The sequence below is a fragment of the Bos mutus genome, chromosome 8 (assembly GCF_027580195.1).
Source record: "Bos mutus isolate GX-2022 chromosome 8, NWIPB_WYAK_1.1, whole genome shotgun sequence".
NCBI lineage: Eukaryota > Metazoa > Chordata > Mammalia > Artiodactyla > Bovidae > Bos > Bos mutus.
In genome coordinates this window covers 62,924,829-62,951,459 of record NC_091624.1, presented here as the reverse complement: position 1 = coordinate 62,951,459, position 26,631 = coordinate 62,924,829, and the positions used below count along the sequence as shown (strand labels likewise).

The 26,631-nt window shown below is 37.9% G+C and overlaps 1 long non-coding RNA gene across 2 annotated transcripts; it reads right to left on the bottom strand.

Moving 5' to 3' along the window:
* Positions 1–986: 986 nt before the first annotated feature.
* On the bottom strand, positions 987–26,082 carry LOC138988980 (uncharacterized). 2 transcript variants are annotated; one of them, XR_011465237.1, is made up of 4 exons: positions 25,915–26,082; positions 13,419–13,495; positions 5,598–5,812; positions 987–1,276 (listed from the first exon to the last, which is right to left on the bottom strand). It is a non-coding gene; the product is annotated as an uncharacterized lncRNA (long non-coding RNA). The 2 variants fall into 2 exon arrangements; XR_011465238.1 differs by lacking the exon at positions 13,419–13,495.
* Positions 26,083–26,631: the final 549 nt, after the last annotated feature.

Below are 26,631 nucleotides of genomic sequence, written 5' to 3'. Positions count from 1 at the left end.
GCTGACTAATGAAAATAGTGTCTGGTTATAGTAAAACATTCAATATATATTTGTGAACGGATAAAATTTTACTAAAACTCAATTTTATTCTTTAAATAATTTGCAAATTTAGGAAAAAATTATTTTCTATAATAGACCATATGAACCAGTGATTAAGCAGACATGGATCCATACTGCTTAAAATCCATACTGTGTGTTGGATTTAAAAAAAAAAATGATCGTATCTATTTTCATCAGGTCCATGTTATAAACTGTGATATCCCAGCTGCATAGCAAATAATCCACTACTTGCTCACACAGACACACACACACACACATATCAGATTTAAAAAATCATTTTTTTAAAAATCCAACACACAGTATGGATTTTAAAAGTGTACAATGCGTGTTAGTAATTATTAATCTCATGTGTCTGCCATGGTGAGTTATCTGTAATAAATAATTTGAAGAGTTTGCCCTTTCAACGCAATCCAATGTTGTTTTCTTTAGGTCTTGAGGATTCACACGAGTTTTTAGTCATTCTAAAATTTCTGAAAAGGTTTGTCACAAAGTGATCAATTACAGTTTAGAAAGTCACAAAGACATTGAGAATTCTAACAGTACATTTTGATACTGGAATTAATGCAGTCTGAGTAAAAACAGAAGGCATATTGTGTTAAGTAAAATAGCTTTACAAATGGGGGTCCCATTGTTTCTTAGGAAATAACATTTTTCATGTCTTTAGAGATATTAAGATAGGGCCAGATTTTTTTTTTTTTTTTTTGAGGCTCTGAGTCCTCATTGCAGTGCAGAAACTTCTTTCTCTCTCTTTTTAAAAAGATTTTAAAAATCTGTGTAATCTCCCCTCCTTGGCTGTGGATAGAACTGTGAATATGATGAGGTATTATTCCTATGATTATGTTACATTTTATGCAGGATTTTTTATAACATAATAAATATGGTAAATAAATATTTTTAAAATTTTATTTATTTTAGTTTTGGTTGCATGGGGTTTTTATTGCTGTGCGAGCTTTTCTCTAGTTATAGCAAGCGGGGCCACTCTCCAGTTGCCATGTGCGGGCTTCTCATTGCAGTGGCTTCACCCGTTGCAGAGAACTGACCCCAAAGTGAGCCAGTCCAGCAGTTGCAGCTCCTGGGCACTAGAACACAGGCTCAATAGTCGTGTCACATGGGCTTAGTTTCTCCTCGGCATGTGGGATCTTCCTGGATCAGGGATCAAACCCATTTCTCCTGCATTGGCAAGTGGATTCCTCACCACTGCACCAGTAGGGAAGCCCTAAATCGCCAGATTAAAAAAAAAGATCCCAACACTGAGAAAGTAAATATTCACATAAAATAAAAATAAATATATTAAGATATTTTGTAGGAAATTTGGTAATGCATATTAAAAGGCAGAGGAATATGACTGAGGACTCAGACTAGTTTTCCTTTCCTTGTGTTGCTTTCTGGTATTTCACATGATTGTCTTCTTTATCCAAATCTCCAACAAGATAGGATTGGTTAAAAGCTATGACTCCACACTGAAAGCAGTGATTTTATTAATGAATGATTGATATAAAAATAAAGTCCAAGAATACATCTCATAAATTCACAAGGCCTCAAAGTACCTTTCAAGATCTTCTAGTATCTCCTTCCAAAATGCTTTACGGGATCAGATGTTCCCTGCCCATAGGCAAGAGTATTGGAGTGGGGTGCCATTGCCTTCTCCTAATTATCTCTTTACCTGTGCTCAAACATCTCAGGAACATTATGTGTGTATGTGTGTGTGTGTGTGTCTGTGTGAGCAGGTAGTGGATTGTTTGCTATGCAGCTGGGATATCACAGTTAATAATATGGACCTGATAAAAATAGATACGATCAATTTTTTTTTTAACAGAGACTTTGAACTTTCTCCTTAGCACTATTTAGCTATTTTCTTCCATCATAAGAGACATGCAGACAAAGTGTAAATGGCCAATAAGCTGGGAAGTTATGAGAAGGGCTCAGGAATAAAGAAGGTCAATGTATTAGATGTCATTTGAAGTTCATTATGACTCAGATTCTATAACTTTTCTGAAGGCATATTTATTCTGCGCCCCCTCCCTAAATTCAAACAAGTGAGCTGGGACTGTTTTTTTTCATGCAAAATCCTTGTTTTTGCATCTCTCTGTTACAGAAATACCATATTTTTTTTGTAACTCACTCCATATAACTTGAGGAAACTATGGTATTTTGTTTTAATATAGTTATGCACTGTCATAGCTCAATATTTATTTTCATGACTTTTTTAAGCAAAATATTATTCACATTTTGTAAATAGTGAAAATCTTTTCTCCAATTTTATGTTTTTTTTTCAAGGCTGCGAAAGTTTGTATGGTGTGCTAAAATTTCCTAATTTCTCTATTATGAAATAGTGTATAATTTTTGAAAATGCATATAGACATATTATGCTTTAAAAATGATTCAGTTGTTTTATTTAAAGATATGCCCTACTGTTGAGATTTTTCCCTTAAATGTCATTTTGTCCATGGATGTTCTCTAAGCTTCAACCATTTAAATTCAGGCTCTAGACTTAACTACTCCTGTACTTAGGTACTTGGTTATAAATATTAACTCTGAGAACAAACTTTATCATTAAGCTGGCATTAACCTATCCAATTTATTGACAAGAGAAGACAAAACAAAACAGGCATAAAATTTGAAACACCATTGTGACATTTAAATGTGTATTAAGACATTTATATTAATGATAGGATACTTTATAAATATATATAAACTTGATAGTGGCCATCATAACTCCAGCATCTGTTTTTAGTAGGCTTTCAAGGTTTAAGATACCAATCCAACATCTTGCCTTTAGCATTTGAAAGATAATTAGTGGCTTCAATTAAAGGCCAATGAAGGACTTATACCATGCAACCCACACAGAAATCAAACCTATGATTATTCCAGTGTTATAATCAACTGTATTACAGACACAAGAAACCTCTTAATGAGGTAAAAAACACAAGGAAAAGTCTATGTTAATACGTGACCTTATCACCTTTTACCACGTTATGAGGCATCCTTTCAAATAAATTATTAGCAAACAGTACTATGCCAACATGTTGTAAAAACAGCAATAAAAATTACTTATAAAAAGCAAAGAATCCTGTATGAAATACCATATACTTTAAATTTTGAGATGTACATTTTGAAAATATTTTTTAATGTTCCAGAAATGTGTGGGAAATGGATTAAAACTGTAAAAATCGAGGGGTTCATTGCCGTTGTAGTTAAATCTTTTCAAGTAACTGGGTGCTCATTTGAGGGGAGAAAAACAGCTGTAAAAATAACTTTATAAAACACAATACCAGACTTTTAAAGACTATTTGGAAATATGTTTCACAGAAAGTTACTACCTGTACTCTAAACAGGTAACAAACAGAAAGGGTAAATATAAAAAGAACATTTTATTAACTAAAGTATCCCAAGAGGACAGCCAATATTAACTTAATAGATAAGTGTGGAATGAATGGATATGCAATCAAGCGTAGTGTTTTAAGTCTTAAAAATATCTTGAAAAATTTTGTATTTTCAATCATATTTCTAAGACACTTTTCCACTATATTTATTCCCTGAACCTTGGCTATCTACAAGAATCGTGAAAGAAAAATATATACCATATTTATGGTTGAGTCTTGTCTTCTAGAGATAAAATCATTCTTCCATAGAGAACACATAATTATTTTAAATAATGGTCTAAATGTTAGTGGTGTATTACCATAAATTTTAGTTGTATAAACTAAAAATTCTACAGCGTATAGAAGTTTTGCAGTGACAAGATTTTAAGCAATTAATGTTACAACCAGTGGGACTCATATTTTTATATTTCCTCTAAATCACAATGTATAATGACAGCTGATATTTTATTAACAAAAATCATTTGTTCAAATGACTTCAGCCAGCCATCATCTTGTTTAATTTGCTCTGAGGCTATCAAACATCAGTGTTTTAAAGAAGTGTGGAATGAGAGTATGGATTTGAGGTGATAAAAATAAGTTAAATGAAAACTCATGTTTATAACTGCATGCTATTTTATTTTTTGTCATAAAATTAATTCTCTTCCAAGACTTGCAAACTCAAAAGTTAAGTGTTTCTCATAACATTTCATGGGTTTCTTGAGCTTTGAACCTAGCCTACTAACTCATTAACTTTCAGGTCATCTTGAAATATTTCTTATGGAATTCATGTTGATTTATCAGGTGCAATAAAGTTTTAAAAAACAGATAAATATTTTAGGGATACTATATACATTTATGGGAACACTACTGAATAATAATGAGATTACTTTCATAAAACTTCTACCTCTTTCAAAGTTCATGTTATATCTTATAACAGAAATAAATATGTACAGTTCCAAGATAGAAAACATTCATTACAGTTAAGGTTATAAGTAGGATGCTACTTACAGATGAGAATATTTCAAATAAGTAAATCTGAAAAGGCTGTGATAGGAAGAATAAAGTAAATATTCATTATACTAAAAAGAATTTTAAAAATTAAATATAGCAAGGGAACTAATGGCAATAACTAATGATTAAGTTTCACCACTGAAAATCAATAATAACATTAGTAATTGAAGATCAGTTATAATAACAATCATGGTGGGGGGCTGTGGGAAGAAGAAAATACAAATGAAATGTCCTCCCAGTCTTTCTGTAGTCTTAAAGGATAATCTTGATTAAGAAGATTACTGTTTTTGGCTTGGATGGCCCCATCATACTGATTTTGTCCAGTCCAACTGGAAATAAACATAATTGTGTGTGTGTGTTTTTTTCTTTCTTAGACCAAATGCAGACAAGTCATCGTATTAAGATAAAAGGGTTTTTTTTCCCCCCTTTTAATCAAAAGAAGGTCTGTTTAAGATATATCTTCTTACATATAAATTTTACCAATTTTTTTCTAAATAAAAAGTGAAAAAAAAATGTCTCTCATGTAGTTAGGTTTAGGAAGCATTTTGTTTTACCTGAAAAATAAATTTAGATGCTGGATTGTGAACCCAGTGGGACATTATGGCTGAGTCTTCATCGAATGTGTTTTAGGTACCTGCTGTGTGTCTGATTCTAAGCTACCAGATGCTGGAAAGAATGGAAAATAAAAACTCTAGTCTTAGGCAACTAACTCCTTATTTCCAGCCTAAGAAGACATGTGTGTGTGTGTGTGTGTGTGTGTTATTAATATAACCAGTGATTTGGTAGAACTTTAAATTAAAAGACACATCTGACTATTTTCTACAAAAATCAGAGAGAGTAGATTTTCACTTTCAAAGATATAGTTTGGAAGATTCTCAAGCTGTGGTACAGTATGAATTTAGTCACTTATCCAGATAATGTGCTTTACCTAACAGCCGGAACCTACCTCTCAACATGACATTGTGAAGTGACTTTTCAAAAGTCCTTTGAGAGAAAAAAAAAAAAAAAAGTAGATCTGTAAAAGAAAACAGCATCTATATATTTGGATAGCCATGAAATAAATGCCTTCAAATGTATTGCTTATGGAGTCAAGCAATGTGATGGTTTCAATTTTTTTAATACACTGTTCTGCGATACAAATTCAAATATCAGAAAGATACTTACTGAAAGGCCAAAAATTAATGCTGTTAAAAATTACTTTGGTTACTCTAAAGTCATGAGAAAGGATGACATTTCCAAGCTTGTCTATTCTCTCTTGTCCAAATCCCAAGAAATCATCTTCCATGGGGACACTGCTGCATTGGGATGACCGTGTGCAAGTTTCACATTTTTCTGGGCTTTTTCCAGTTCCACTCTGATTCCTTGCAGTTCATGGGCAGCTGAAATACAAGGAAGGATAAGGTTGAACCTTACCAGAAAGTATCATTAAAATCACTGCAGATATTTCATTAATGAAAAACTTTAGAAAAATGCGCTGATGGGAGAGTATCTGGTAGAGTTTAGATTGTGGTGAGGAGAAAAAAGAAGCGAAATGCTGAACATGTGAATTAACATAATTAAAGATCGCAATAAATACCACTAAAGAAGTAAATAGGGAGCTGTGGTAATGACGTTTGATTATGTAAAGCTGGTTAGAGACCATAGCCCAGAGCAGATGGGTTTGAGGTGTATCTTGAAGAGTGGAGAGAAGCTGACCCCGGTGACAAGGAGAGGCTTGGAACTCCCGGTACCCTAGGGGCTTCTCCACACTCCCCTTCATGGTGTTCCATGAGCATAGAACGTGTGTTCCACTTCTACCCATACATTCTTATGCTTTAGTACTCAGCTCAGGCATTTATCTGCTTAGAAGTTATTCCTGAATCTGTCTTTGCTATTCTTCTCCAGGATGTGTTAGATACAATTTCTTATTGCTCCCCTAATAATTCACAAATATCTGCCTTACCTGCAGTCCATGGGGTCGCTAAGAGTCGGACACGACTGAGCGACTTCACTTTCACTTTTCACTTTCATGCATTGGAGAAGGACATGGCAACCCACTCCAGTGTTCTCGCCTGGAGAATCCCAGGGACGGGGGAGCCTGGTGGGCTGCCGTCTGTGGGGTCGCACAGAGTCGGACACGACTGAAGCGACTTAGCAGCAGCAGCAGCAGCATCTGCCTTACCACACTTCCTTACTGCACTGAAGTTATATGTCCTGATGCTGTCACCCTTATTCCATTTTATAATCCTGGAATCTAGCACTTTGCCTCATAAATTGTGACTGAAAAAAATGAGGGTTTATTATTCACAAAAATGCAGATAAAACTTTGAACCATGACAGAGCAATGAATGATACAATAAAAGCTTCCAACTGAGACTCTACCAGGCCCAAACTTTGAATTATAAAGTACACTTTCCAACCTACCTTTTCTCTTTGCATTTTTCTTTTTTTTTTTGTTTGCTTGTTAAAGGAAATGTTCTTTCCTTCCATAAACCTATCATTTTCCTTCATCAGATCCTATATACACTGGAAGAAGCTAAAGGGAGAAGGGCAGAACAGTAGATTTTCCATTATTTAACATTGTTATCTTTATATATGCTTATTTTTGAGACAGAAAAAGAAACTTAAAAATCAATTATAGTCTCAAAATTTTTTAAGTGAATTTCTTGGGAATATTATTAAAATCATGTCTGCATGCTATTTAAAATGAGCTATTCAATCATCCCATAATCTGGAAGTGAGGTTGAAAGCTTTCATTCAAGTTTTGCTAAGTGGATTTATCAACTGACTTTATATTATCATATTTACTTAAGTACTTCTCACCTACTATCTCTGCAGTGGGCAAAATAGTGGCATCTGAAAAATATCCTCCCCTTGGATGTCTTAATGCCCCCAAACCTGTGAACTATGTTACATGACAATGGGGAACTGAAGTTGCAGTAAAAGTAAGGTTGCTAATCAGCTGCTTAAATTAAGGAGATTATCCCGTACTATCTGGGTGGCTCTAATGTTATCACAAAGGTTATTAAAAGTGGAAGTATTCTTAGAAGGGAGAGTCAGAGACAGAGATGTGACAACAGATGTACTGTCAGATACTATGTTGCTGCTTTCAAAGTTGGAGGAAAAAGCACAAACCAAAGAACCCAGGCAGCTTTAGAAGCTGGAAAAAGCAGGAAATGAATTTTCCCCTAGAGGTTGCTCACATCTTGATTTTAGCCTAGTGAGAACTGTGTTGGCCTTGTGACCTGCAAAATAAGATAATAAATTTGTGTATTTTTAAGTCACTTAATTTGTGGTTATTAGTTAAAGATATAATGAATATGAATATAGTGAATATATTCACAAATATATATATAAGTTAATATATGAATGTATAATGATATAATGAATATAGTAAATGAATATAGTCTTCACTCCCCAAATTGAAGTTTGAAAAGTAACTCAAGAGAAAAATAACATAGCATTTTTTGTCAAGTACACTATTAATTTTGTAATTTACAAGAAGCATTTTAAATTAAGACTACACTATTGAAGAGATCTCTAGTCTTTCCCATTCTGTTGTTTTCCTCTATTTCTTTGCATTGATTGCTGAGGAAGGCTTTCTTATCTCTCCTTGCTATTTTTTGGAACTCTGCATTCAGACACTTATATCTGTCCTTTTCTCCTTTGCTTTTTGCTTCTCTTCTTTTCACAGCTATTTGTAAGGCCTCTTCGGACAGCCATTTTGCTTTTTTGCATTTCTTTTCCATGGGGATGGTCTTGATCCCTGTCTCCTGTACAATATCACGAACCTCTGTCTATAGTTCATCAGGCACTCTGTCTATCAGATCTAGTCCCTTAAATCTATTTCTCACTTCCACTGTATAATCATAAGCAATTTGATTTAGGTCATACCTGAATGGTCTAGTGGTTTTCCCTACTTTCTTCAATTTAAGTCTGAATTTGGCAATAAGGAGTTCATGATCTGAGCCACAGTCAGCTCCCGGTCTTGTTTTTGCTGACTGTATAGACATTCTTCATCTTTGGCTGCAAAGAATATAATCAATCTGATTTCAGTGTTGACCATCAGGTGATGTCCATGTGTAGAGCCTTCTCTTGTGTTGTTGGAAGAGGGTGTTTGCTATGACCAGTGTGTTCTCTTGGCAAAACTCTATTCGCCTTTGCCCTGCTTCATTCTGTATTCCAAGGCCAAATTTGCCTGTTACTCCAGGTGTTTCTTGACTTCCTACTTTTGCATTCCAGTCCCCTATAATGAAAAGGACATCTTTTTTGGGTGTTAGTTCTAAAAGATCTTGTAGGTCTTCATAGAACCATTCAATTTCAGCTTCTTCAGCATTACTGGTAGGGGCATAGACTTGGATTACCATGATATTGAATGGTTTGCCTTGGAAATGAACAGAGATCATTCTGTCATTTTTGAGATTGCATCCAAGTACTGCATTTTGGATTCTTTTCTTGACCATGATGGCTACTCCATTTCCTCCAAGGGATTTCTGCCCACAGTAGTAGATATAATGGTCATCTGAGTTAAATTCATCCATTCCAGTCCATTTTAGTTTGCTGATTCCTAGAATGTCGACATTCACTCTTGCCATCTCCTGTTTGACCACTTCCAATTTGCCTTGATTCATGGTTTTTCCAGTGGTCATGTATGGATGTGAGTGTTAGACTGTGAAGAAAGCTGAGTGCTGAAGAATTGATGCTTTTGAACTGTGGTATTGGAGAAGACTCTTGAGAGTCCCTTGGACTGCAAGGAGATCCAACCAGTCTATCCTAAAGGAGATCAGTCCTGGGTGTTCATTGGAAGGACTGATGCTGAAGCTGAAACTCCAATACTTTGGCCACCTCATGTGAAGCGTTGACTCATTGGAAAAGACTCTGATGCTGGGAGGGGATGGGGGCAGGAGGAGAAGGGGATGACAGAGGATGAGATGGCTGGATGGCATCACCGACTTGATGGACATGAGTTTAGGTAAACTCCGGGAGTTGGTGATGGACAGGGAAGCCTGGCATTCTGCGATTCATGGGGTTGAAAAGAGTTGGACACAACTGAGCGACTGAACTGAACTGAACACAATTGGTACTATGTATAAAATAGATAAAAATAGATAACTAATATGAATGTGCTGTATAGCATAGAGAACTCTTTTCAATATTCTGTGGTGATCTAAATGGGAAAGAAATCCAAGGAAGAGGGTATATATGTATACATGTGGCTGATTCTCCTTGCTGTATAGTAACTAACACAACATTATAAAGAAACTATACTCCAATAATATTTTTTTTAAAGATTACAATTAAGGAGAATAACTTCTGGTACTGACCCAGGTGAGAATACCAGGAAGTAATCACGCTAGCATCCCAAGGTCCAAACTTCTAATCTTCCCTCTGTTTCTCTTCGTGAGTTCTAAGTCTTAGAGTGTGAAGAAGCTTCCAAACTGAGCTGTTGGGGCTATGAAAGCTCTCTGTTTCCTCTTCCAGAAGACCAACTATCAACACTGACACTTGAAAAGATACAGAATTCTACAAATTGTCTACAAGACCATTTCAGACTTTTACAAATGTAAATATATGATTAAATACATGATTGCAGTAGTTTTCTTCAAATAAGAAAAAAAGTGGAGTAACTGTACGGCAATTATGTTAAGCATTATTCTTCAGCACTAAGCCTCTTGAAGGCTGAGAAAGAACTTGCATTTATCTGTTGAATTTTACCTTACTTAAAGAAGGTAGCTGGAGAAGCAAATGGCAACCCACTCCAGTATTCTTGCCTGGAGAACACCCATGGACAGAGGAGCCTGGCAGGCCATGGTCCATAGGGTCACAGAGTTGGACACGACTGAAGCCACTAAGCAAGCAAGCAAGCAAGCAAGCAAAGAAGGCAGCTGCAAATAGTTCTGAATCATTTCCCTTCTACTAACCAAGAATACTAACAGTAGAGGGAAGAAGAAAAGAAACATGTGGATAATCACAGGAAGGATATTTAACATTAAAAACGAGCTGCCATACATCAACATGGATCAGCCATAGGTATACGTGTTCACTCCCTCTTGAGCCTCCCTTCCACCTCCTACCCCATCCCACCCCTCTAGGTTGTCACAGAGCCCTGGTTTGAATTCCCTGATTCACACAGCAAATTCCTGCTGGCTATCTATTTTACACATGTCAGTGTATATATTTCCATGCTATTCTCTCCATTCATCCCACCCTCTCCCTCCTATTCCCGACTCCTGCCCCCATGTACATAAGTCTGTTCTCTATGCCTGCCTCTCCTAATTGCCCTGCAATTAGGTACATCAGGACTATCCTTCTAGATACCATTTTTTTCTGTGTGTGCGAGTCACTTCAGTCGTGTATGACTCTTTGTGACGCTATGGACTGTAGCAGGCCAGGCTCCTCTGTCCATGGGATTCTCCAGGCAATTTATTTCTTTCTTCAGGTTGCCATTTTTTTCTCCAGGGGATCTTCCTGACCCAGGGATCCAGCCCACATCTCTAGCATCTCCTGAACTGGCAGGAGAATTCTTTACCATTGTGCCCTCTGGGTAGCCCAGGGAAAAGTTTACATTCCAATTACCTTCACTGGACCTTACCAGTGTTTGTTCTTCGTACTACTTGGTCAAAACCTGGTTCAAATATTCTCTTTGGTATTTTCATTTTCCTCTCATGGTCATATTTATAGAAACATGAGAGAGAATCCTTAAAAGTGTATTAGCTAAATGCAATCTTTGCTCCTTACTATTTGGACACATTTTATAGGGTAAAACCTCAACAAACCCCACTTATAAGGAGAGACAGTAATGGTTAAGGCCACCCATTTCTTATTGTGCTGGTATTAGTAACATGAAGAGTAGCTGAGACTCTGGATCACGTCTCCCCTGCACTCGGGCATAGGTAGCGTCACTTTTCAGCCCAGCGGTAATCAATACAACCTGGAGCTAAATGGTAAAGCAGCTGCCTTCCTTGGTCAAATCTAGACTTAGAAACATGCTCACACATCACTCTTGGAAAGGGTATCTTTTGGTTTCAAGAATTTAATCTGAATAGCTTAAAAACAGAGTTTTAACAGAAGGTAACCTTAAACACGAACCCCATTTGGGTCTGTATACAGGTATTTTTGTTTTGATGATCTTTCCTGCTCTTTTAAAGCTTATAAGGATTTTTCAAAGCATGCTTTATTTAGTGTTTCTCTATAACTCCCTGCAAATGAGGAGAATGGTAAATTTAGTGATAGAGATGGATTATATTTTGGGAGACTGGAAAAAGATCAAGGTCTTAAATAACAATAAGTTCTCTTACACACACACACACATCTCCCACTAAGTTACACATCGTGAGCACCACGAATTTCACATTTTTATTTCACAACATCTGATAGCCATAAGGTATCTATTAGCATTTTTGAACCCATTTAAAAATATCAACAAGAAACTAAAAATACAGCCACATGCTTACTAAAAACAGGTCTGCTATAGTGTCCAGGCAATCATAAGAGAATAAAAACTTACATTTCCAAACTTCATTAAAGGAATGATGAATACTCACTTTTACTTATCTGAAATATTCAGAGTCTGGATGTGACTGAATGGGAACATTCATATCTCCCCATTAGAATGTAATCTCCACGAAGGGAGAGATTTTGCTTGGTTGACTCATTGCTGCATAGCTGGCACTTAGCATTACTGCCTGGCCCAGAGTAGACTTCTATAGAACATCAACTAAACAGTTCAATGAATTAAAGAGTCTGACACAGAAACTAATAAAACACTATGAAACAATAGTTAAACTTAATGCAGGCATTACTGATTCCTGAGTGCCTCATAACGAAATTAAAATATTGTCTGGATCTGCTGATGTATAGTGTCTTTGCTGCAATGAATCAAAATCAAGAAAATGGTGTAGATAAACTTTATTATATATGTAGAAAATTACTTAATTTCAAACTAGAAATGGGCGAATGCTGCAAGTTGAAATGATCTGTCCATTGGCATTCCTAATGTAGTAGAAGGAAAAAAAATGGTGTCTTAAGTGCTTAGTGTCTGACGTCATTGATAGTTTTGTAGAACTCTATAGGGTAGAAAGGTTTTGGTACTAACCTGTGGATTGTACATAGTTCTAATGCATTGTATTGACCTCTAGTACTTCAATTATGGTAGACTGTGCATTCAAAACTTTAAGCATTAAACATAAATAACTTATAAATAAATACAGACTGTCTTGGTGCCTGGCATGGAGATTTACGTAGCTATTATTAAAGACCTACATTAGTTCACCTAGATTGTACTCCTGCTATATATAAAAGAGGATATTGTTCAGTTGCATCAACAGGTTCTCCATATACGCAGCATTTGTCAAGCCTATGCATGTGGGGCAGGAGTGAAAGTGTGACCCTTCTAGCATGTGCATACATGCAGATAGTGGTTTTGTGTGTGTACTTGCATTTATGTGTTTATCTAGATGTCTTCCCACCTATAGACCCACAAGATAAGTTCTTAGTAGCTTTTAGAGGTGTGACCGGATGTGCATGTTTTCCTCTACACTATTGGTCAATAGGGGGCGCTATCACCTACCGCTGAAGCAGGACGGTACAAATGCAAATTGATTTTCTGTGGGGACCTGTACATCAGGTCCTGTATACGTTATTTTCTCAAAATAAGGCCTATAAATTTTTATGGCCAAGTTAGTGATGGTGTATAATTTTTAACAAGATAATAAATTAGGTCAATGGTGGATTTTAGTACTTATGTACCATAGCATAGGTGTTCCCAGGCGGTGCTAGTGGTAAAGAACCCACCAACCAATGCAGGAGACGTAAGAGATTCAGGTTCACTCCTTGGGTCAGGAAGATCCCTTGGAGGAAGAAATGGCAACCCACTCCAATATTCTTGCCTGGAGAATCCCATGGACAGAGGGTCCTGGGCTGCTACAGTCCCTAGGGTCGCATAGAGTTGGATACAACTGAAATCGCATGCAATTCATGCAGTAAGACAAGGTGTGTATCCTTTACCTTTTCATCTTTTCTCATAAAACCCGTTTGCTTGATTATTTGTCTTTACGTTGCATTTGGTGCACATCCTTTGTAATCTGCAGATATTCAGGAAAAAAATGGAAAAATTAAAAAGGACAGTAAAAGTCCATATGACATATAAACCACTTTTAAAAATTTAATATGATGTTTGGATTTATCTCAAAATTTTTATCATCTACTACGTACTAGCCCTCTATTAAACACTTATCAGACATATTCTTATTTAATTCTCAAAAATTATCTTCACAATTGGTTTTATTAATCAAATTTTACTGATGAAGGAATCATTGCTTACAGAAGACGGGAGACTTCTTCAGGCTTAAAGCACTAAAAAGTGGTTAATTTAACATTTGAACCCTAGTTTTTTACTCTAATTCCATGTAACTTTCTCTTCTAAATTACTCCTCTGATCAGCTATTTGCCCAGCTGCTGGTACATGTCTAGTATATGAGATTATTCTCTCTTCAGAGATAAGTTTCCTCTTCCTCATTCTCATGGTCTGCACTTGAGAAAAACATCTTGCTCAATTTTATCATGTGCTAAGGGTGCTGTTCTGTAAGTGAGTGTTAGTTGCTCAGTCGTGCCTGACTCTGTGACCCCATGGACTGCAGCCCACCAGACTCCTGTGTCCATGAGATTTTCCAGGCAAGGATACTGGAGTGGGTTTGCCATTTCCTTCTCCAGGGGATCTTCCCAATCCAGGGATCGAACCTGGGTCTCCTGTATTGCAGGCAGATTCTTTAACCGACTGAGCTACAAGGGAAGCCCAAAGTGCTAATGTCATTCAAAGAATTCAAAAGTGTTACTTTTATGTTATGATGAGTCTGCCATTCTGCTGTGTTCTAGCTGGGCCTGACATACAGCAGAATGTTCTGGAAAACTTAGGCAGTCAGTGGCCTTGTCACCTGTCCAGAATGGCAGGAAAACCACAGAGACTAAGAGGTTGAATCATTAAGAAGCTGACTAGAGGATAAATGGAATCTGTCCACATATCCCCACTGTGGCTTTGTTAATGATATTTATGCTGTATTTACTACAATGTCTGATAAAATTATCATGCCTTATAATTGCATTTGGGGATATAAGGAAAGATGTCTTAAATCTAAACTTTTTTTAAATCAAGATAACCAGCAGTATATGTTATTCAAAAGCTAAGTTGGGTCTTATTTGTTGACACCTTGTTATCAAAAAGGAAGGTGAGTTATTGAGTAATTTCATTTAATTCTTGGAAATTGCACACAAAATACATTATAATAAGAAACATGTAAGGGCTTCCCTGGTGGCTCAGTGGTAAAGAATCGACCTGCCAATGCAGGAGACATAAGTTCTATCCCTGGTCCAGGAGGATCTCACATGCAGTGGAGCAGCTAAGCCCATGGGCCCCAACTATTGAGCCTGTGCTCTAGAGCCTAGGAGCTGCAATTACTGAGCCCACATGCTGCAACTACTGAAGTAAGCATGCCCTAGAGGCCATGCTCAGCAATGAGAGAAGCCACTTCAATGAGAAGCTCCTGCAGACAAATGAAGAGTTGACACAGGCCCTGCTTGTACAAGGCTTCCCTGATAGCTCAGTCGGTAAAGAATCTGCCTGCAATGCAGGAGACCCTGGTTTAATTCCTGGGTTGGGAAGATCTTCTGTAGAAGGGATAGGCTACTCACTCCAGTATTCTGGCCTAAAGAATTCCGTGGACAAAAATCGGACATGACTGAGCAGCTTTCACTTTCACTTTTTCACTTTCAGGCTCATACACAACTGGGAAAGTCCATGCAGCAAGGAAGATCCAGCACACCCAATAAATAAATAAATTATGAAAAAAAGAAACATGTAACAGAAGCATAAGCTCTGTTTACATGGAGTCATTATTCATTAATTTTTGTGTGTGTGTATTGATATAATTGTTTGTTTATTTAAGGATATGATTATCTGTATTGGCAATCCCTAAACTTTGATTTTGTTTATTATAGGTGAGATCTTGTACTAATTTTAACATGTAATCTCCAAATTAATACTATTTTGATTCTGTTCAACAACTCTTGCTTAACCTGACTCTATGCCAAGCAGATTGAATGATTTTTTAAAGAATAGTTAAATATGAATTGTATTATTTATTTAAAACTACAAAACATCTAACCTTTAAACACTTCCACCACCACCCATTTCCTTTGATTGGATTGTTAGTATCTCCTTTGACGTAGTGGACAAAAATGTGAGTCTGGATTGAAAGAGCAAAGACCTAATCTAACAAATCGTGTCAATAATGCTTGAGATCTCCTGGGAGGTTTGATTTAGATTAGATAATCCCTAAAGAGCTACAGTGGAGAAGGCAATGGCACCCCACTCCAGTACTCTTGCCTGGAAAATCTCATGGATGGAGAAGCCTGCTGCAGTCCATAGGGTCGCTAAGAGTCGGCACGACTGAACGACTTCACTTTCACTTTTCACTTTCGTGCATTGGAGAAGGCAATGGCACCCCACTCCAGTACTCTTGCCTGGAAAATCTCATGGATGGAGAAGCCTGGTAGGCTGCAGTCCATGGGGTCGCCAAGAGTCGGATACGACTGAGCGACTTCACTTTCACGCACTGGAGAAGGAAATGGCAACCCACTCCAGTGTTCTTGCCTGGAGAATCCCAGGGACGGGGGAGCCTGGTGGGCTGCCATCTATGGGGTCGCACAGAGTCGGACACGACTGAAGCGACTTAGCAGTAGCAGTAGCAAAGTCCTACAGAGGCAGTATAGTGCACTGTTTAAGAGTACAGAGCTCAGAGACAGATGTGTGCGGGTGCTAATTTTCTTCAGTTGTGTCCGACTCTTTGTGACCCTATGGACTGTAGCCTGTCAAGCTCCTTTGTCCATGGGATTCTCCAAGCAAGAATACTGGAGTGAGTTGCCATGTCCTCCTCCAGGCGATCAATCTGACCTGGGGATCAAACCTCATCTCCTGTGTCTCCTGCATTGGCAAGCGGGTTCTTTACCACTAGTGTCACCTGGGAAGCTAACTTAAGTTCAGATCCCCAGTTCTAATACCTACTAGCTGTGTGACCTTGGGCAGGTTGCTTAAAGCCTCTGTTTCTTCATGTAACAAATGGAAACAAAAACAGCACCTACTTTATAAGTTTAACAAGTATAAATGAGTTCATATGAGAAAAGCACCTAGAACTTGGCCTTGTACAAAATATATATATATATACACACACACACATACATATACCTGTTTTGGGGCTTCCTCGGTGGCTCAGATGGTAAAGCGTCTGCCTGGAATGTGGGAGACCTGGGTTCAATCCCTGGGTCAGGAAGATCCCTTGGAGAAGGAAATGGCAACCTACTCCAGTACTTTTGCCTGGAAAAATCCATGGACAGAGGAGCCTGGTAGGTTAAGTCTATGGAGTTGCAAAGAGTCGGACACGACTGAACGACTTCACTTTCACTTTTCAGGTGGCAATAGTGGTAAAGAAGCTGCGTGCCATTGCAGGGGACAGAAGAGATGGGACAGAAGAGATGTGGGTTCGATCTCTGGGTGGGGAAGATCCCCTGGAGGAGGGCATGGCAACCTACTCCAGTATTCTGGAGAAAATCCCATGGACAGAGGCGCCTGGTGGGCTCTGGTCCACACGGTTGCAAAGAATCAGACACAACTGAAGTGACTTAACACACATGCATGCACTTGTTGCTATTATCTAATTTGAGTTAAATATTCAGAAATTTGTAAAATTCTGAGCAGCTCAGATACTCAACGTTTATTCTTTGAGCCTCTAACTGCATGCCAACTGCTACACTACATTTATTCTTACCACTTTTAGATTATATCAATTGTTGTCACCTTTCAGTTCTATCTATATAGCACCAAAATCTGATTTTTTTTTTCCTTTTTACAATCTGTAACAATGAGGAAATTGAAACACATTCTATATGGTGCTAGAATCAGTAGGAAGAATAGGCTATTTGTATGCTATCTATCTTAGTTGGGGGTGTGTTTTATGAAACTTGTTCTACAAGTCAGTACAAATGTTTGCATATTGTGTAACAAAATACTTTTTTCCACAGTTGAATTCTTTTCTTTCTTTGAGCCACCTGAAAAAACTCAGCTTTTTGTTGATGCAAAGTCTATCCATCCAGGGCACTCCCAGCTCTTCAACTTCAAGAGACAAGTAAATGCAGATGAAAAGCACACATGGGAAGGCATCTAGAAGAGATCGAGGTCTAATCTCATACCAACGCTAAATGAGAGATGTGGTAATAGAACCCACAGTAAGGAACAATAACAACAACAAAATACTCCCAATGAATGCTTCCTCATTATTTCCCAGGGTTGTAATGTCTCAGATCAAAGATGTTCATAGTCATTAAACAGGGACTGACCAGAGCCACTCCAGCCTCCCAAACAAAACATACAGAAAGGTGGCGCTGCACAAAATCAAGGATGCTGCAAGCTATACTCCATTGCATTATTTTAACATGCTTGAAGGTACATGTAAGTAGGTGGCATAGGCTATGTTGACTTTGTTCTGGTGGATATCTCTCGAGTTTTCAAATCTCCATCATCCAGGTGGAAATATAAAAGTTTTGAGTCAGGAACCACACTAAACTCAATCTTTTTCCTACAGAACATCATTTCGTTTATGTTACTAGAGATTTTAAGATTATAAAATATGCCAGTTATTTCATATCACTAATAAAGCCCTTCATGGTATAACTTTCCCCTCTATTGCTACCCAAAAGACAGCTCGTTTTCAGAATTAAAATGCCTGATTTTTCTGATAAAAATATATGCCAAATTGCTTATATTAACCCTGCTTTGTGAAAAGATGTTTACTTCAGGAAGAAGTTGGATGGAAGGAATAATTTATGCCTCAGGGCCTAGATACATCCTTGTTCCCTGACTCTGATTTCAACCTGCTATTCACCAGGCTAGGAAATATCTGAATAGTGAGAAGAGTCACAGGAAAGTCATAAAAACCAAAAATATTGCTTTCTGTGGGACATCCCTAGAAATCAAATGAAGTAGATAATATGGAACTACACAAAAGACTTTCTGCAGTCTTCCCTAAAGCCTCCTTCTTGAGACCACTCTATTTCCCATGCTGTCCTCCTTCATGCGCTAGAAGGATCAAACCAGTTTCTCTCTCATCTCAAGGATTTGCTACTGTAAAGTGGCAGACACATTTCAGTTATGAGAGGAAAAGAAGTTAACAGAGATGTTAGGTCTGCCATTATTGAACTGCGAACAAATGCCAACACAGCCTTACTTTCAGATGTCTTGTGATATAAGAAAAATGTCCCTCCGTTGTTAAACTTCTATTAGACCTGTTTTCTGTTACTTCTAAGTAGAAGCATTCCTCGCTGAAATATAAGTCCTGAGTCCAGTCTGTTATTTTGAGAATTTTCATTCAGTGATTAATCACATTGATCAATCATTATTTGTTGTTTTCCTGTTGGCTTGGTATAACAAAATGATATCTGGTGAACTATTTTTTTTTGAGATAATTAAAATATCTTGTTAAAAGTCAAGACAACTTATGAAGCTGGTTACTCTTTGGCCCATTTCAGCAGTTTATTGAGAAAAATCATCTCTAATTGAGAGAGGGGCTCTCTAATTTTTGCTGAATCCTCTGGAAGGGAAGGCTTCCATTCATAACACATAACCCAACATAGAAATCCTTTTCATCTCTCTCTCAGTTACCCCAAAGACACACTCATCACAGAATGGCAACTTAATCCCAATCTTCTCCCTCAATTTCTTTTCTTTTTTTCTTAATTTTTACTGTAAAATAATTGTTAGAGTCTTTATTAAATGTGTTACAATACTGCTTCTGTTTTCTGCTTTGGTTTTTGGCTGTGAGGCATGTAGGATCTTAGCTCCCCAACCAGGGATTGAACCTTCACCCCCTGCATTGGAAGCAAAGTCCTAACCACTGGACTACAGCACAAGTCCCTCTCCCTCAATTTCTAACATCTTCCTTAAACCCAGACTCTTGCATCTCCTGTCCTTGCTGTTCATTTTTTTTTTTTTTACTGTGAATAACTTTTCATTGATTTTCAGCAATGGAAATCAATCAGATGGATTACAGTATACTGTTCTTATTTCTCGTCCTTCACTCACTATTCCAGGCTGCACAACCATGCCACAAATTATGGGGACAAGGGAAAAATTCTCCTGGTATGTGAGAGATACAAGAGATTCTAAATATTCACTTGCAATTTTTTTCTTTACCATAACAAAGGGTAAGATGTTTAAAAGAATAATGTATATAAAATCAATTATTAGAGAAATATAAACAAAAGGAGAAAGATTTTCTTATTATAATGACTTCATAACAAGACTGATTTTCCATTTTTTCTATGAGATATCTTTAAGACATCTCTTTTATGTTGTTCTGAGTTATAAAACAATTCCTAGGTCTATAATAGTTCTATAAATATAAGTAGTGGTTGGACATTTTGTTTCCTGTTATTGTCTTAAAAAGAGAGCATTTGACAGTTTATCAATTCTCTTGCTTTTAATCCATGTTAAGCCCTAGCTAACTTCTCGTTGCCTCTGATTCATTGCATGAGAGGGAAAAAGTGGCTTTCTTAGTCATAAACCTGACTTCATATATCTTGACTGAAACCAAAGGATTTGAAACTTAAAGCAAAATTTAAGATATACTTTTCATTGTTTCTTTGACTGTATATTTCCCAGTCATGAAATTTGGCTCTTCCAGAGGCAAAGATGTCTGTCTCCCATTAAGTAATTTCAAACTATGTACAATTTATATTTAAATTAAAATCTGTAGTTAGTAAAAGTAGTTTTTTGGCTTGTTTTCCTAGGATTATGTAATATGAATTGTTTCCAATTTTGAGAGAGTCAATTTCTTCTTCCATATATATTATAAAAAAACTGAAGCCAACACATTTAAAATATTAATAGTATCTTTTATGCAGAAACTGAAACTATGAGTCTACAGTTTCTGTAATCTATATCATGCCCAATTAAAGATACCTGAAATTATTTTTGATATGAGAAAAGGTAAATTGGGAAGATTTATTTTAATAAAAGAACTGGATGCATGCATCACTTAAAAACAACTTTTATCAGATTGTTTTATATGCTGAAAAAAAGAGTGAAAAAACATTGTTGGGGTAGTATAAAATCTTTCTGGGAAAAACTAGCTGCTATATTTAAAATGTATCACTGCTTCTAAACTGCACAGAAACATTTCTTATTTCATAGCCTTCAGATCAGATCAGATCAGTCGCTCAGTCGTGTCCAACTCTTTGCGACCCCATGAATCGCAGCACGCCAGGTCTCCCTGTCCATCACCAACTCCTGGAGTTCACTGAGACTCATTGTCCATTGAGTCAGTGAAGCCACCCAGCCATCTCATCCTCTGTCGTCCCCTTCTCCTCCTGCCCCCAATCCCTCCCAGCATCAGAGTCTTTTCCAATGAGTCCAACTCTTCACATGAGGTGGCCAAAGTACTCGAGTTTCAGCTTTAACATCATTCCTTGAAAGAAATCCCAGGGCTGATCTCCTTCAGAATGGACTGGTTGGATCTCCTTGCAGTCCAAGGGACTCTCAAGAGTCTTCTCGAACACCACAGTTCAAAAGCATCAATTCTTCGGCGCTCAGCCTTCTTCACAGTCCAACTCTCACATCCATACATGACCACAGGAAAAAACCATAGCCTTGACTAGACGAACCTTTGTTGGCAAAGTAATGTCTCTGCTTTTTAATATGCTATCTAGGTTGGTCATAACTTTCCTTCCAAGGAGTGTCTTTTAATTTCATGGCTGCAGTCACCATCTGTAGTGATTTTGGAGCCCAGAAAAATAAAGTCTGACACTGTTTCCACTGTTTCCCCATCTATTTCCCATGAAGTGGTGGGACCGGATGCCATCATCTTCGTTTTCTGAATGTTGAGCTTTAAGCCAACTTTTTCACTCTCCACTTTCACTTTCATCAAGAGGCTTTTGAGTTCCTCTTCACTTTCTGCCATAAGGGTAGTGTCATCTGCATATCTGAGGTTATTGATATTTCTCCTGGCAATCTTGATTCCAGTTTGTGTTTCTTCCAGTCCAGCATTTCTCATGATGTACTCTGCATATAAGTTAAATAAACAGGGTGACAATATACAGCCTTGACGAACTCCTTTTCCTATTGGAACCAGTCTGTTGTTCCATGTCCAGTTCTAACTGTTGCTTCCTGACCTGCATACAAATTTCTCAAGAGGCAGATCAGGTGGTCTGGTATTCCCATCTCTTTCAGAATTTTCCACAGTTTATTGTGACCCACAACCCTTGTTCATATAATGCTGTTAACTAGAACATTTAGGTATGACCTAAATAAAATCCATTATGGTTATACAGTGGAGGTACAAATAGATTCAATGGATTGGATCTGGTAGACAGAGTCCTGAAGTACTATGGATAGAGGCTGGTAACATTCCACAGGAGGCAGGGCCCAAAACCATCCCCAAGAAAAAGAAATTCAAGAAAGCAAAGTGGTTTTCTGAAAAGGCCTTACAAATAGCTGAGAAAACAAGAGAAGCAAAAGGCAAAGGAGAATAGGAAAGATATACCCAACTGAATGCAGAGTTCTGGAAAACAGCAAGGAGAGATAAGAAAACCTTCTTAAGTGAACAATGCAAAGAAATAGAGGGAAACAATAGAGTGGGAAAGACTAGAGATCTCTTCAAGAATATTGGCGATACTGAGGTAACATTTCATGTAAAGATGGGCACAATAAAGGAAAGAAATGGCAAAGACCTAACAGAAAGTGAAAGTGGCTCAGTCCTGTCTGACTCTTTGTGACTCCATGGGCTTTAGCCTTCCAGGCTTTGTCCATGGAATTCCCCAGCCCATAATACTGGAGTGGGTAGCTGTTCCTTCTCCAGGGGATCTTCCCAACCCATGGATCAAATCCAGGTCTCCCACATTGCAGGAAGATTGTTTACCATCTGAGCAACCAGGAAAGCCCAAGAATACTGGAGTGGGTAGCCTATCTCTTTCCAGTGGATCTTTCTGACCCAGGAATCAAACCAGAGTCTCCTGAATTGCAGGTGGATTCTTTACCAACTGAGTTACCAGGGAAGCCCCAGACCTAACAGAAGCAGAAGGTATTAAGAAGAGGTGGCAAGAATGCACAGAAGAACTATACAAGGTCTTAATGATGCAGATAACCATGAGGGTGTGATCACTCACTTAAAGCCAGACATTTGGAGTGTGAAGTCAGGCATACCTTAGGAAGCATTATTACAGACAAAGCGAGTGGAGGTGATGGTATTCCAGCTGAGTTATTTCAAATCCTAAAAGATAATGCTGTTAAAGTGCTGTACTCAATATGACAGCAAACTTGGAAAACTCAACAGGGGCCACAGGACTGGGAAAGTCAGTTTTCATTCCAGTTCCAAAGAAGGGTAATGCCAAAGAATGTTCAAACTATCATACAATTGTGCTCATTTCATATGCTAGCAAGGTGATGCTCAAAATCCTTCAAGCCAGGCTTCAGCAGCATGTGAATCCAGAACTTCTAGAGATACAAGCTGGGTTTAGAAAAGGCAGAGGAATCAGAGATCAAATTGCCAACATCCGTTGGATCGTAGAGAAAGAAAGAGAATTCCAGAAAAACATCTTCTGCTTCATTGACTACACTAAAGCCTTTGACTGTGTAGAGCACAGCAAACTGTGGAAAATTCTTAAAGAGATGGGAATACCAGACAACCTACCTGCCTCCTGAGAAACCTGTATGCAGGTCAAGAAGCAACAGTTAGAAACTGACAAGGAACAATGAACTGGTCCAAATTGGGAAAAGAGTATGTCAACCAGTACATTGTCACTCTATTTATTTAACTTATATGCAGAGTGCTGCTGCTGCTGCTGCTACTAAGTCGCTTCAGTCATGTCCGACTCTGCGACCCATAGACGGCAGCCCACCAGGCTCCGCCGTCCCTGGGATTCTCTAGGCAAGAACACTGGAGTGGGTATATTATGCAAAATGCTGGGTTGGATGAATCACAAGTTGGAATCAAGATTGTCAGGAGATATATCAATAATCTCAGATGTGCAGATGATACTACTGTAATAACAGAAAGTGAAAAGGAACTAAAGAGCATCTTGATGAGGGTGAAAGAGGAGTGAAAAAGCTGGCTTGAAACTCAGCATTCAAAAAACAAAGATCATGGCATCTGGTCCAATCATTTCATGTCTAATACTAAGCTGTAGTATTAGTCATGTGTGGATGTGAGAGTTGGACCATAAAGAAGGCTGGGTGCTGAAGAATTGATGTTTTCGAATTGTGGTATTGTAGAAGAATCTTGAGAGTCTCAGACTGCAAGGAGATCAAACCAGTCAATCTAAAAGGAAATCAACCTTGAGTATTCATTGGAAGGACTGATGATGAAGCTGAAGCTCCAACATGTTGGCCACCTGATGTAAGTAAAGAGCCAACTCATTGGAAAAGCCTCAGATGCTGGGAAAGACTGAGGCCAAGAGGAGAGGGGTGATGAGAGGATGAGAAGGGTGGATGGCATCACTAAATCAATGGACGTGAGTTTAAGCAAACTCAGGGAGATAGTGAAGAAGGGGGAAGCTTGCTGCAATCCTTAGGGTCGCAGAGTGCCATGACGTAAAGACTGAACAACAGCAACGTCCATCTTTCAACAGTAGTAGGATTCTAGGAAACCAAGCTCATTATAACTTTCTCCACTGGAGGGCTTAGTTCTGAAGCACTCATCTTCACTGCTGTATCAGTAAAGATAGGCTTGGTTATTTTCTGAAAACAAGTTCCAAATTTTAAGGCCTAGCAGGTAAAACCTTGCTCTTTCCCACACAAAGACATATGTGGGTCCAGTAGCTCTCTAGAGCAGCTCCCTTCTAAACAGTGACTTAGGAAATAGGTTCTTCTTTTTTTCTTTACAATCTTGTAGATCTATCATTTGGAAGTGCAGTCATATGACAGGGGGAGAAAAAGCTTGATGAAATCACACTAACTCTTAAATGTCTCATTCCAGAGATGACACACCGTTGCCACTCAGCCTATTGGCCAGAAGTAATCGTATTGTCCTGATCTAATTACATATAGACTGGAAGATGAAGGAAAGCACATGGGTTATTTGATGAGTTCTATGGTCTGTGCCTTAGATTCTAAGGCTTAGAACACATACCAATGTTAAGTCTCAGCAGTGAGAAGTCCTGACAATTCTCAGCTCTCTTTTCCCTCAGTGTAGCTACCCTGGAAAATAAGAATTTCTGATGGTGGCCCTGGAAGATACAAAGAGCCTAGGTATCTGTGGTACCACTGGAAAAGGCCCTGCTGTATAGAGCTCAGATCAGATCAGATCAGTCGCTCAGTCGTATCTGACTCTTTGCGATCCCATGAATCGCAGCACGCCAGGCCTCCCTGTCCATCACCAACTCCCGGAGTTCACTCAGACTCATGTCCATCGAGTCAGTGATGCCATCCAGCCATCTCATCCTCTGTTGTCCCCTTCTCCTCCTGGCCTCAATCCCTCCCAGCATCAGAGTCTTTTCCAACGAGTCAACTCTTCGCGTGAGGTGGCCAAAGTACTGGAGTTTCAGCTTTAGCATCATTCCTTCCAAAGAAATCCCAGGGCTGATCTCCTTTAGAATGGACTGGTTGGATCTCCTTGCAGTCCAAGGGACTCTCAAGAGTCTTCTCCAACACCACAGTTCAAAAGCATCAATTCAAACTCTAACTGACTTTTGGTAAACAAGACATACACTTTTATATATTAAGCTGGTGAGATTTCAAGGGTCATTTTCCTACTACAATGTAGCCTATCCCTTCCTGAATAATGCAACTGGATTGAAAATGTCTTTTGTCTTGCTTTGCTCATCCAGATCATCAATTTTACTACAAATTCCAACAATTCTATCTTCAAATTACTCCTCAGTTTTGTCAGAAACCATTGCTACAACTTTGGCTCTGTACTGAGATCTCAACTTTACCCTAGTCTCAACTTTGCCCTAACACTTCTTGGTTCAGTGCTCTCTGATGTTGGATCTATACATGAACTGTCCCCTACTGCCAAAAATAAAAAAAGACAGAAACCACCCCCCCCAATCCCGAAAAACAAAACAAACAAAAACAAGAGTGTTGTCTTGTTTGCTGAAGAGAATCAAGAAAATATTTTAACCTATCAACCTAAATTCATCTGTAAAGAAACAACAGCATAACTAGTCTCTTCAAAACTGTTCATGCTAATTATGTATGACAACTTGGGAAAGTTTATACCTGATTCATGTAGATTGTTTACTTTCTTTAGAATTAATGCTGCTATTGAGTTGAGAGCTCATGAGTGGAGATTCTTGTGAAGGTAAAAGAATATATCTGAATCAATGGTTTTGAAGGTGTGTTAAGACATCAGAGACCTCTTTTATAATGAGCATGAAATATTAGAATTCATGTACATTTTGGATTAGTTTCACAGCACTAAGCAATTCTTACCCTGTCCATATTTTTCATCACTCTTAATACCTTTAGTCACAGGTGGGTAGCTTGTATTTCATCAGAAAGAATCCTCAGCCAAGGAGCATCAGGCACCACATCTACTTGTGTCATGGTTCTGCTGACAAGCCTTTTTAGGTAATCTTCAGCACCTTGAAAGAGTCATTGGGTTTTTTTTTTTTTTTTTTTTGGTGTTGCCAAGGTTCTGTAAGCAGATTAATTTTTCATTATGTGTTAAAAAACAAAACAAATGCTTAAGTTTGGAACTTCTCTCATAAATAGACAATACAATTTTAATTTTATTTCAAATATTTGCGTTAAATCCAATAAACAGGTCTTGAGGTCATAATATGTCCAAATCATTATGTTCAACCTTTGACAGTTGGAGTGAATAAGGAAATAATTTAGGCCTTTTTTCTCTCCAAGTATACATATTGTCATTTTATATACAGTATATACATTTTAAAAATATTTTTTCTTCTTATTTGGGTTTATTCATCATTTTTATCACATTATTTTAAAACTAAATTTAAATGGTGAATTACAAGATCACATTTTTATAGCCACTAGGTAAATTAATAGAAAATATAAGGAGAGGAAATGTTAACAAAACCCTTGTTCAGTTGAATACATAGTTTGTACAAACTCTGCAGTCACTGGGTTATAATAACATGAGCCAATATTTCCTTCCCACGCTTTCGCAAAGTGTCAGTCATGTCACACGACCTTTCTCTTAGTTGCAGGTCA